This window comes from Fistularia commersonii, chromosome 24 (assembly GCF_037954325.1).
Source record: "Fistularia commersonii isolate RoL2024-O1a breed Wild chromosome 24, RoL_Fcom_v1.0, whole genome shotgun sequence".
NCBI classification, from domain to species: Eukaryota; Metazoa; Chordata; class Actinopteri; order Syngnathiformes; family Fistulariidae; genus Fistularia; species Fistularia commersonii.
In genome coordinates, this window is record NC_141307.1 from 8,462,049 (window position 1) to 8,473,235 (window position 11,187).

Genomic DNA, 11,187 nt, shown 5'->3' on the forward strand with positions numbered 1-11,187 from the left:
ATAAGATAAGACCTCCGTCTTGCCCCGGAGACGGAGGTCCTGGTGGAGGCCGATGTTCCTGCTTTAGAAAAAACAACATGGCTGATGCATCTTCCGCATCTGCCCGGTCACGTGGTGCACGGCCCCCCGACAGGACGCCAAAGCATCAAAGTAAACCCAGGACTTCAACAACCAGACTCCTAGGAATCTGATGAATGAATGGGGAAAAATGAAAGAGAGCCAAGGGTAGAAGCGCTGACTACTGGTGACCGCAAAGGAGCAGAGACGAGTGCAAAAACAAGCGAGGAGGGCATCGAAGAGGATGAGGAGTTCAAAGGCACTGGGTCCTGATGTTGTGCCGTACATGTGGAGGCATGGAAGTGTCTAGGAGAGCCAGTGGTACGGAGGTCAGCGGCTGGATTATTCAACAGCCAGAGGCACAAACGAGAGAAAAAGAAATTGAGCACACATGGAGAGATACTGTACAGGGATGAAAAGAAAGAAGGCTAGCGACGGACGGACGCGGCGAGACAACGGAAAGTGACCCGAAAGGTAAGGCGGGGAACTATGACTGAGCGCGTGTCACGCCGGGCTTCACGGTGACTCCGGTGGGACAAACACAAGGGAATGAGCGGCGTGTGTCCGTGTGTGAAAAGTTGGCGCTCTTTCGAGACAGCACCCCCTGTTGTAGACAGAGAGGACGAACATGAAAAAGCTTACGGCACCTGGTATTCCCAGGCAGTCTCCCATCCAAGTACTAACCAGGCCCGACCCTGCTTGGCTTCCGAGATCAGACGAGATCGGGCGTGTTCAGGGTGGTATGGCCGTAAACGAGACTAGCCTACGCGGAAGGGCATTTTATAAGCAGCCGTCCTCTGTGTTTTCCACCTCCACTCATTTCCACATCTCTATGGAGCTCCTTCTATTTAGTTTCCATGATTACAGCCAGTGGCGCCCAAGGTTACTCTAACCAAAAATCATCAGACACACTTTACCTTAGGCAGCAGCCTAAGGTAAAGAGGGAGCTAGCAAAGGCCATACCAGGACTCGTATGCACGGCGGGACAGTTAAAGACAAGAGAAAGAGAAAATTAAATAAAATACACATGGAAAAAGGAAGAGTACTAAGGATGAAGTATTTGCACCGAGAATGCTCATAGAGAAGTACAGAGAAGAGCAGTGGGAGCCGCATTGCCTTTTTGTACACCTTGAAAAGTCGTACGACAGGTTGCCAAGAGAGGAGCTCTGGTATCCTATGAGGACGTCTGGAGCGGCAGAGAAGTGTGTTACACTGGTGCAGGACATGTATGCTAGCTGGGAGACAGTGGTGCGGTGTGCTGTAAGACGGGACCAGAGAAGTTCAAGCTGGAAGCGGGACTCTGTTGGGGATAGGCCCTGAGCCCCTTCTTGTTCTCAACGGTGACGGACGGCCTGACAGATGAGGGTAGACGTGAATCTCCACGGACCGTGACCTTTGTAGATGCAGTTGTGATCTGTAGTGAGAGCAGAAAACAGGTGGAGGTCCTTATAAGATAAGATAAGACCTCCGTCTTGTCCCGGAGACGGAGGTCCCAGTGGAGGCTGATGTTCCTGCTTCATAAAAAACAACATGGCTGATGCATCTTCCGCATCTGCCCGGTCACGTGGTGCACGGCCTCCCGACAGGACGCCGAAGCATCAAAGTAAACCCAGGACTTCAACAACCAGACTCCTAGGAATCTGATGAATGAATGGGGAAAAATGAAAGAGAGCCAAGGGTAGAAGCGCTGACTACTGGTGACCGCAAAGGAGCAGAGAAAAGTGCAAAAACAAGCGAGGAGGGCATCGAAGAGGATGAGGAGTTCAAAGGCACTGGGTCCTGATGTTGTACCGTACATGTGGAGGCATGGAAGTGTCTAGGAGAGCCAGCGATACGGAGGTCAGCGGCTGGATTATTCAACAGCTAGAGGCACAAACGAGAGAAAAGGAAATTGAGCACACATGGAGAGATACTGTACAGGGATGAAAAGAAAGAAGGCTAGCGACGGACGGACGCGGCGAGACAACGGAAAGTGACCCGAAAGGTAAGGCGGGGAACTATGACTGAGCGCTTGTCACGCCAGGCTTCACGGTGACTCCGGTGGGACAAACACAAGGGAATGAGCGGCGTGTGTCCGTGTGTGAAATGTTGGCGCTCTTTCGAGTCAGCACCCCCTGTTGTAGACAGAGAGGACGAACATGAAAAAGCTTACGGCACCTGGTATTCCCAGGCAGTCTCCCATCCAAGTACTAACCAGGCCCGACCCTGCTTGGCTTCCAAGATCAGACGAGATCAGGCGTGTTCAGGGTGGTATGGCCGTAAACGAGATGAGCCTACGCGGAAGGGCATTTTATAAGCAGACGTCCTCCGTCTTTTCCACCTCCAGTCATTTCCACATCTGTCAGGAGCTCCTTCTATTTAGTCTCCATGATTACAGCCAGTGGCGCCCAAGGCTACTCTAACCAAAAATCATCAGACACTTTTCACCTAAGGTAAAGAGGGAGCTAGCAAAGCCCATACCAGGACTCGAATGCACGGCGGGACAGTTAATGACAAGAGAAAGAGAAAATTAAATAAAATACACATGGAAAAAGGAAGAGTACTACAGATGAAGTATTTGCACCGAGAATGCTCATAGAGAAGTACAGAGAAGAGCAGTGGGACCCGCATTGCCTTTTTGTACACCTAGAAAAGGCGTACGACAGGTTGCCAAGAGAGGAGCTCTGGTATCCTATGAGGAAGTCTGGAGCGGCAGAGAAGTGTGTTACACTGGTGCAGGACATGTATGCTAGCTGGGAGACAGTGGTGCGGTGTGCTGTAAGACGGTACCAGAGAAGTTAAAGGTGGAGGTGAGACTCCGCCGGGGATAGGCCCTGAGCCCCTTCTTGTTCGCAATGGTGACGGATGAAGGTAGACGTGAATCTCCACGGACCGTGACCTTTGCAGATGCCGTTGTGCTCTGTAGTGAGAGCAGAAAAAAGGTGGAGGTCCTTATAAGATAAGATAAGACCTCCGTCTTGCCCCGGAGACGGAGGTCCTGGTGGAGGCCGATGTTCCTGCTTTAGAAAAAACAACATGGCTGATGCATCTTCCGCATCTGCCCGGTCACGTGGTGCACGGCCCCCCGACAGGACGCCAAAGCATCAAAGTAAACCCAGGACTTCAACAACCAGACTCCTAGGAATCTGATGAATGAATGGGGAAAAATGAAAGAGAGCCAAGGGTAGAAGCGCTGACTACTGGTGACCGCAAAGGAGCAGAGACGAGTGCAAAAACAAGCGAGGAGGGCATCGAAGAGGATGAGGAGTTCAAAGGCACTGGGTCCTGATGTTGTGCCGTACATGTGGAGGCATGGAAGTGTCTAGGAGAGCCAGTGGTACGGAGGTCAGCGGCTGGATTATTCAACAGCCAGAGGCACAAACGAGAGAAAAAGAAATTGAGCACACATGGAGAGATACTGTACAGGGATGAAAAGAAAGAAGGCTAGCGACGGACGGACGCGGCGAGACAACGGAAAGTGACCCGAAAGGTAAGGCGGGGAACTATGACTGAGCGCGTGTCACGCCGGGCTTCACGGTGACTCCGGTGGGACAAACACAAGGGAATGAGCGGCGTGTGTCCGTGTGTGAAATGTTGGCGCTCTTTCGAGTCAGCACCCCCTGTTGTAGACAGAGAGGACGAACATGAAAAAGCTTACGGCACCTGGTATTCCCAGGCAGGCTCCCATCCAAGTACTAACCAGGCCCGACCCTGCTTGGCTTCCGAGATCAGACGAGATCGGGCGTGTTCAGGGTGGTATGGCCGTAAACGAGACTAGCCTACGCGGAAGGGCATTTTATAAGCAGCCGTCCTCTGTGTTTTCCACCTCCACTCATTTCCACATCTCTATGGAGCTCCTTCTATTTAGTTTCCATGATTACAGCCAGTGGCGCCCAAGGTTACTCTAACCAAAAATCATCAGACACACTTTACCTTAGGCAGCAGCCTAAGGTAAAGAGGGAGCTAGCAAAGGCCATACCAGGACTCGTATGCACGGCGGGACAGTTAAAGACAAGAGAAAGAGAAAATTAAATAAAATACACATGGAAAAAGGAAGAGTACTAAGGATGAAGTATTTGCACCGAGAATGCTCATAGAGAAGTACAGAGAAGAGCAGTGGGAGCCGCATTGCCTTTTTGTACACCTTGAAAAGTCGTACGACAGGTTGCCAAGAGAGGAGCTCTGGTATCCTATGAGGACGTCTGGAGCGGCAGAGAAGTGTGTTACACTGGTGCAGGACATGTATGCTAGCTGGGAGACAGTGGTGCGGTGTGCTGTAAGACGGGACCAGAGAAGTTCAAGCTGGAAGCGGGACTCTGTTGGGGATAGGCCCTGAGCCCCTTCTTGTTCGCAACGGTGACGGACGGCCTGACAGATGAGGGTAGACGTGAATCTCCACGGACCGTGACCTTTGTAGATGCAGTTGTGATCTGTAGTGAGAGCAGAAAACAGGTGGAGGTCCTTATAAGATAAGATAAGACCTCCGTCTTGTCCCGGAGACGGAGGTCCCAGTGGAGGCTGATGTTCCTGCTTCATAAAAAACAACATGGCTGATGCATCTTCCGCATCTGCCCGGTCACGTGGTGCACGGCCTCCCGACAGGACGCCGAAGCATCAAAGTAAACCCAGGACTTCAACAACCAGACTCCTAGGAATCTGATGAATGAATGGGGAAAAATGAAAGAGAGCCAAGGGTAGAAGCGCTGACTACTGGTGACCGCAAAGGAGCAGAGAAAAGTGCAAAAACAAGCGAGGAGGGCATCGAAGAGGATGAGGAGTTCAAAGGCACTGGGTCCTGATGTTGTACCGTACATGTGGAGGCATGGAAGTGTCTAGGAGAGCCAGCGATACGGAGGTCAGCGGCTGGATTATTCAACAGCTAGAGGCACAAACGAGAGAAAAGGAAATTGAGCACACATGGAGAGATACTGTACAGGGATGAAAAGAAAGAAGGCTAGCGACGGACGGACGCGGCGAGACAACGGAAAGTGACCCGAAAGGTAAGGCGGGGAACTATGACTGAGCGCTTGTCACGCCAGGCTTCACGGTGACTCCGGTGGGACAAACACAAGGGAATGAGCGGCGTGTGTCCGTGTGTGAAATGTTGGCGCTCTTTCGAGTCAGCACCCCCTGTTGTAGACAGAGAGGACGAACATGAAAAAGCTTACGGCACCTGGTATTCCCAGGCAGTCTCCCATCCAAGTACTAACCAGGCCCGACCCTGCTTGGCTTCCAAGATCAGACGAGATCAGGCGTGTTCAGGGTGGTATGGCCGTAAACGAGATGAGCCTACGCGGAAGGGCATTTTATAAGCAGACGTCCTCCGTCTTTTCCACCTCCAGTCATTTCCACATCTGTCAGGAGCTCCTTCTATTTAGTCTCCATGATTACAGCCAGTGGCGCCCAAGGCTACTCTAACCAAAAATCATCAGACACTTTTCACCTAAGGTAAAGAGGGAGCTAGCAAAGCCCATACCAGGACTCGAATGCACGGCGGGACAGTTAATGACAAGAGAAAGAGAAAATTAAATAAAATACACATGGAAAAAGGAAGAGTACTACAGATGAAGTATTTGCACCGAGAATGCTCATAGAGAAGTACAGAGAAGAGCAGTGGGACCCGCATTGCCTTTTTGTACACCTAGAAAAGGCGTACGACAGGTTGCCAAGAGAGGAGCTCTGGTATCCTATGAGGAAGTCTGGAGCGGCAGAGAAGTGTGTTACACTGGTGCAGGACATGTATGCTAGCTGGGAGACAGTGGTGCGGTGTGCTGTAAGACGGTACCAGAGAAGTTAAAGGTGGAGGTGAGACTCCGCTGGGGATAGGCCCTGAGCCCCTTCTTGTTCGCAATGGTGACGGATGAAGGTAGACGTGAATCTCCACGGACCGTGACCTTTGCAGATGCCGTTGTGCTCTGTAGTGAGAGCAGAAAAAAGGTGGAGGTCCTTATAAGATAAGATAAGACCTCCGTCTTGCCCCGGAGACGGAGGTCCTGGTGGAGGCCGATGTTCCTGCTTTAGAAAAAACAACATGGCTGATGCATCTTCCGCATCTGCCCGGTCACGTGGTGCACGGCCCCCCGACAGGACGCCAAAGCATCAAAGTAAACCCAGGACTTCAACAACCAGACTCCTAGGAATCTGATGAATGAATGGGGAAAAATGAAAGAGAGCCAAGGGTAGAAGCGCTGACTACTGGTGACCGCAAAGGAGCAGAGACGAGTGCAAAAACAAGCGAGGAGGGCATCGAAGAGGATGAGGAGTTCAAAGGCACTGGGTCCTGATGTTGTGCCGTACATGTGGAGGCATGGAAGTGTCTAGGAGAGCCAGTGGTACGGAGGTCAGCGGCTGGATTATTCAACAGCCAGAGGCACAAACGAGAGAAAAAGAAATTGAGCACACATGGAGAGATACTGTACAGGGATGAAAAGAAAGAAGGCTAGCGACGGACGGACGCGGCGAGACAACGGAAAGTGACCCGAAAGGTAAGGCGGGGAACTATGACTGAGCGCGTGTCACGCCGGGCTTCACGGTGACTCCGGTGGGACAAACACAAGGGAATGAGCGGCGTGTGTCCGTGTGTGAAATGTTGGCGCTCTTTCGAGTCAGCACCCCCTGTTGTAGACAGAGAGGACGAACATGAAAAAGCTTACGGCACCTGGTATTCCCAGGCAGGCTCCCATCCAAGTACTAACCAGGCCCGACCCTGCTTGGCTTCCGAGATCAGACGAGATCGGGCGTGTTCAGGGTGGTATGGCCGTAAACGAGACTAGCCTACGCGGAAGGGCATTTTATAAGCAGCCGTCCTCTGTGTTTTCCACCTCCACTCATTTCCACATCTCTATGGAGCTCCTTCTATTTAGTTTCCATGATTACAGCCAGTGGCGCCCAAGGTTACTCTAACCAAAAATCATCAGACACACTTTACCTTAGGCAGCAGCCTAAGGTAAAGAGGGAGCTAGCAAAGGCCATACCAGGACTCGTATGCACGGCGGGACAGTTAAAGACAAGAGAAAGAGAAAATTAAATAAAATACACATGGAAAAAGGAAGAGTACTAAGGATGAAGTATTTGCACCGAGAATGCTCATAGAGAAGTACAGAGAAGAGCAGTGGGAGCCGCATTGCCTTTTTGTACACCTTGAAAAGTCGTACGACAGGTTGCCAAGAGAGGAGCTCTGGTATCCTATGAGGACGTCTGGAGCGGCAGAGAAGTGTGTTACACTGGTGCAGGACATGTATGCTAGCTGGGAGACAGTGGTGCGGTGTGCTGTAAGACGGGACCAGAGAAGTTCAAGCTGGAAGCGGGACTCTGTTGGGGATAGGCCCTGAGCCCCTTCTTGTTCGCAACGGTGACGGACGGCCTGACAGATGAGGGTAGACGTGAATCTCCACGGACCGTGACCTTTGTAGATGCAGTTGTGATCTGTAGTGAGAGCAGAAAACAGGTGGAGGTCCTTATAAGATAAGATAAGACCTCCGTCTTGTCCCGGAGACGGAGGTCCCAGTGGAGGCTGATGTTCCTGCTTCATAAAAAACAACATGGCTGATGCATCTTCCGCATCTGCCCGGTCACGTGGTGCACGGCCTCCCGACAGGACGCCGAAGCATCAAAGTAAACCCAGGACTTCAACAACCAGACTCCTAGGAATATGATGAATGAATGGGGAAAAATGAAAGAGAGCCAAGGGTAGAAGCGCTGACTACTGGTGACCGCAAAGGAGCAGAGAAAAGTGCAAAAACAAGCGAGGAGGGCATCGAAGAGGATGAGGAGTTCAAAGGCACTGGGTCCTGATGTTGTACCGTACATGTGGAGGCATGGAAGTGTCTAGGAGAGCCAGCGATACGGAGGTCAGCGGCTGGATTATTCAACAGCTAGAGGCACAAACGAGAGAAAAGGAAATTGAGCACACATGGAGAGATACTGTACAGGGATGAAAAGAAAGAAGGCTAGCGACGGACGGACGCGGCGAGACAACGGAAAGTGACCCGAAAGGTAAGGCGGGGAACTATGACTGAGCGCTTGTCACGCCAGGCTTCACGGTGACTCCGGTGGGACAAACACAAGGGAATGAGCGGCGTGTGTCCGTGTGTGAAATGTTGGCGCTCTTTCGAGTCAGCACCCCCTGTTGTAGACAGAGAGGACGAACATGAAAAAGCTTACGGCACCTGGTATTCCCAGGCAGTCTCCCATCCAAGTACTAACCAGGCCTGACCCTGCTTGGCTTCCAAGATCAGACGAGATCAGGCGTGTTCAGGGTGGTATGGCCGTAAACGAGATGAGCCTACGCGGAAGGGCATTTTATAAGCAGACGTCCTCCGTCTTTTCCACCTCCAGTCATTTCCACATCTGTCAGGAGCTCCTTCTATTTAGTCTCCATGATTACAGCCAGTGGCGCCCAAGGCTACTCTAACCAAAAATCATCAGACACTTTTCACCTAAGGTAAAGAGGGAGCTAGCAAAGCCCATACCAGGACTCGAATGCACGGCGGGACAGTTAATGACAAGAGAAAGAGAAAATTAAATAAAATACACATGGAAAAAGGAAGAGTACTACAGATGAAGTATTTGCACCGAGAATGCTCATAGAGAAGTACAGAGAAGAGCAGTGGGACCCGCATTGCCTTTTTGTACACCTAGAAAAGGCGTACGACAGGTTGCCAAGAGAGGAGCTCTGGTATCCTATGAGGAAGTCTGGAGCGGCAGAGAAGTGTGTTACACTGGTGCAGGACATGTATGCTAGCTGGGAGACAGTGGTGCGGTGTGCTGTAAGACGGTACCAGAGAAGTTAAAGGTGGAGGTGAGACTCCGCCGGGGATAGGCCCTGAGCCCCTTCTTGTTCGCAATGGTGACGGATGAAGGTAGACGTGAATCTCCACGGACCGTGACCTTTGCAGATGCCGTTGTGCTCTGTAGTGAGAGCAGAAAAAAGGTGGAGGTCCTTATAAGATAAGATAAGACCTCCGTCTTGCCCCGGAGACGGAGGTCCTGGTGGAGGCCGATGTTCCTGCTTTAGAAAAAACAACATGGCTGATGCATCTTCCGCATCTGCCCGGTCACGTGGTGCACGGCCCCCCGACAGGACGCCAAAGCATCAAAGTAAACCCAGGACTTCAACAACCAGACTCCTAGGAATCTGATGAATGAATGGGGAAAAATGAAAGAGAGCCAAGGGTAGAAGCGCTGACTACTGGTGACCGCAAAGGAGCAGAGACGAGTGCAAAAACAAGCGAGGAGGGCATCGAAGAGGATGAGGAGTTCAAAGGCACTGGGTCCTGATGTTGTGCCGTACATGTGGAGGCATGGAAGTGTCTAGGAGAGCCAGTGGTACGGAGGTCAGCGGCTGGATTATTCAACAGCCAGAGGCACAAACGAGAGAAAAAGAAATTGAGCACACATGGAGAGATACTGTACAGGGATGAAAAGAAAGAAGGCTAGCGACGGACGGACGCGGCGAGACAACGGAAAGTGACCCGAAAGGTAAGGCGGGGAACTATGACTGAGCGCGTGTCACGCCGGGCTTCACGGTGACTCCGGTGGGACAAACACAAGGGAATGAGCGGCGTGTGTCCGTGTGTGAAATGTTGGCGCTCTTTCGAGTCAGCACCCCCTGTTGTAGACAGAGAGGACGAACATGAAAAAGCTTACGGCACCTGGTATTCCCAGGCAGGCTCCCATCCAAGTACTAACCAGGCCCGACCCTGCTTGGCTTCCGAGATCAGACGAGATCGGGCGTGTTCAGGGTGGTATGGCCGTAAACGAGACTAGCCTACGCGGAAGGGCATTTTATAAGCAGCCGTCCTCTGTGTTTTCCACCTCCACTCATTTCCACATCTCTATGGAGCTCCTTCTATTTAGTTTCCATGATTACAGCCAGTGGCGCCCAAGGTTACTCTAACCAAAAATCATCAGACACACTTTACCTTAGGCAGCAGCCTAAGGTAAAGAGGGAGCTAGCAAAGGCCATACCAGGACTCGTATGCACGGCGGGACAGTTAAAGACAAGAGAAAGAGAAAATTAAATAAAATACACATGGAAAAAGGAAGAGTACTAAGGATGAAGTATTTGCACCGAGAATGCTCATAGAGAAGTACAGAGAAGAGCAGTGGGAGCCGCATTGCCTTTTTGTACACCTTGAAAAGTCGTACGACAGGTTGCCAAGAGAGGAGCTCTGGTATCCTATGAGGACGTCTGGAGCGGCAGAGAAGTGTGTTACACTGGTGCAGGACATGTATGCTAGCTGGGAGACAGTGGTGCGGTGTGCTGTAAGACGGGACCAGAGAAGTTCAAGCTGGAAGCGGGACTCTGTTGGGGATAGGCCCTGAGCCCCTTCTTGTTCGCAACGGTGACGGACGGCCTGACAGATGAGGGTAGACGTGAATCTCCACGGACCGTGACCTTTGTAGATGCAGTTGTGATCTGTAGTGAGAGCAGAAAACAGGTGGAGGTCCTTATAAGATAAGATAAGACCTCCGTCTTGTCCCGGAGACGGAGGTCCCAGTGGAGGCTGATGTTCCTGCTTCATAAAAAACAACATGGCTGATGCATCTTCCGCATCTGCCCGGTCACGTGGTGCACGGCCTCCCGACAGGACGCCGAAGCATCAAAGTAAACCCAGGACTTCAACAACCAGACTCCTAGGAATCTGATGAATGATTGGGGAAAAATGAAAGAGAGCCAAGGGTAGAAGCGCTGACTACTGGTGACCGCAAAGGAGCAGAGAAAAGTGCAAAAACAAGCGAGGAGGGCATCGAAGAGGATGAGGAGTTCAAAGGCACTGGGTCCTGATGTTGTACCGTACATGTGGAGGCATGGAAGTGTCTAGGAGAGCCAGCGATACGGAGGTCAGCGGCTGGATTATTCAACAGCTAGAGGCACAAACGAGAGAAAAGGAAATTGAGCACACATGGAGAGATACTGTACAGGGATGAAAAGAAAGAAGGCTAGCGACGGACGGACGCGGCGAGACAACGGAAAGTGACCCGAAAGGTAAGGCGGGGAACTATGACTGAGCGCGTGTCACGCCAGGCTTCACGGTGACTCCGGTGGGACAAACACAAGGGAATGAGCGGCGTGTGTCCGTGTGTGAAATGTTGGCGCTCTTTCGAGTCAGCACCCCCTGTTGTAGACAGAGAGGACGAACATGAAAA

General features: G+C 51.6%; 6 non-coding genes and 1 pseudogene across 6 annotated transcripts; all 7 read right to left on the reverse strand.

Annotated features, from left to right (window-relative positions):
• Window positions 1-692: 692 nt before the first annotated feature.
• LOC147220086 (5S ribosomal RNA) lies at window positions 693-811 on the reverse strand. The gene has a single exon (XR_015108457.1). It is a non-coding gene; the product is annotated as a 5S ribosomal RNA (ribosomal RNA).
• Window positions 812-2,202: 1,391 nt separating this feature from the next.
• On the reverse strand, window positions 2,203-2,321 carry LOC147220087 (5S ribosomal RNA). The gene has a single exon (XR_015108619.1). It is a non-coding gene; the product is annotated as a 5S ribosomal RNA (ribosomal RNA).
• Window positions 2,322-3,687: 1,366 nt separating this feature from the next.
• On the reverse strand, window positions 3,688-3,806 carry LOC147220088 (5S ribosomal RNA). Its single transcript, XR_015108543.1, has one exon. It is a non-coding gene; the product is annotated as a 5S ribosomal RNA (ribosomal RNA).
• Window positions 3,807-5,197: 1,391 nt separating this feature from the next.
• LOC147220089 (5S ribosomal RNA) lies at window positions 5,198-5,316 on the reverse strand. Its single transcript, XR_015108620.1, has one exon. It is a non-coding gene; the product is annotated as a 5S ribosomal RNA (ribosomal RNA).
• A 1,366-nt stretch (window positions 5,317-6,682) lies between these two features.
• LOC147220090 (5S ribosomal RNA) lies at window positions 6,683-6,801 on the reverse strand. Its single transcript, XR_015108544.1, has one exon. It is a non-coding gene; the product is annotated as a 5S ribosomal RNA (ribosomal RNA).
• Window positions 6,802-8,192: 1,391 nt separating this feature from the next.
• Window positions 8,193-8,311, reverse strand: LOC147220091 (5S ribosomal RNA; annotated as a pseudogene).
• A 1,366-nt stretch (window positions 8,312-9,677) lies between these two features.
• Window positions 9,678-9,796, reverse strand: LOC147220092 (5S ribosomal RNA). The gene has a single exon (XR_015108545.1). It is a non-coding gene; the product is annotated as a 5S ribosomal RNA (ribosomal RNA).
• Between the last annotated feature and the right edge of the window lie 1,391 nt (window positions 9,797-11,187).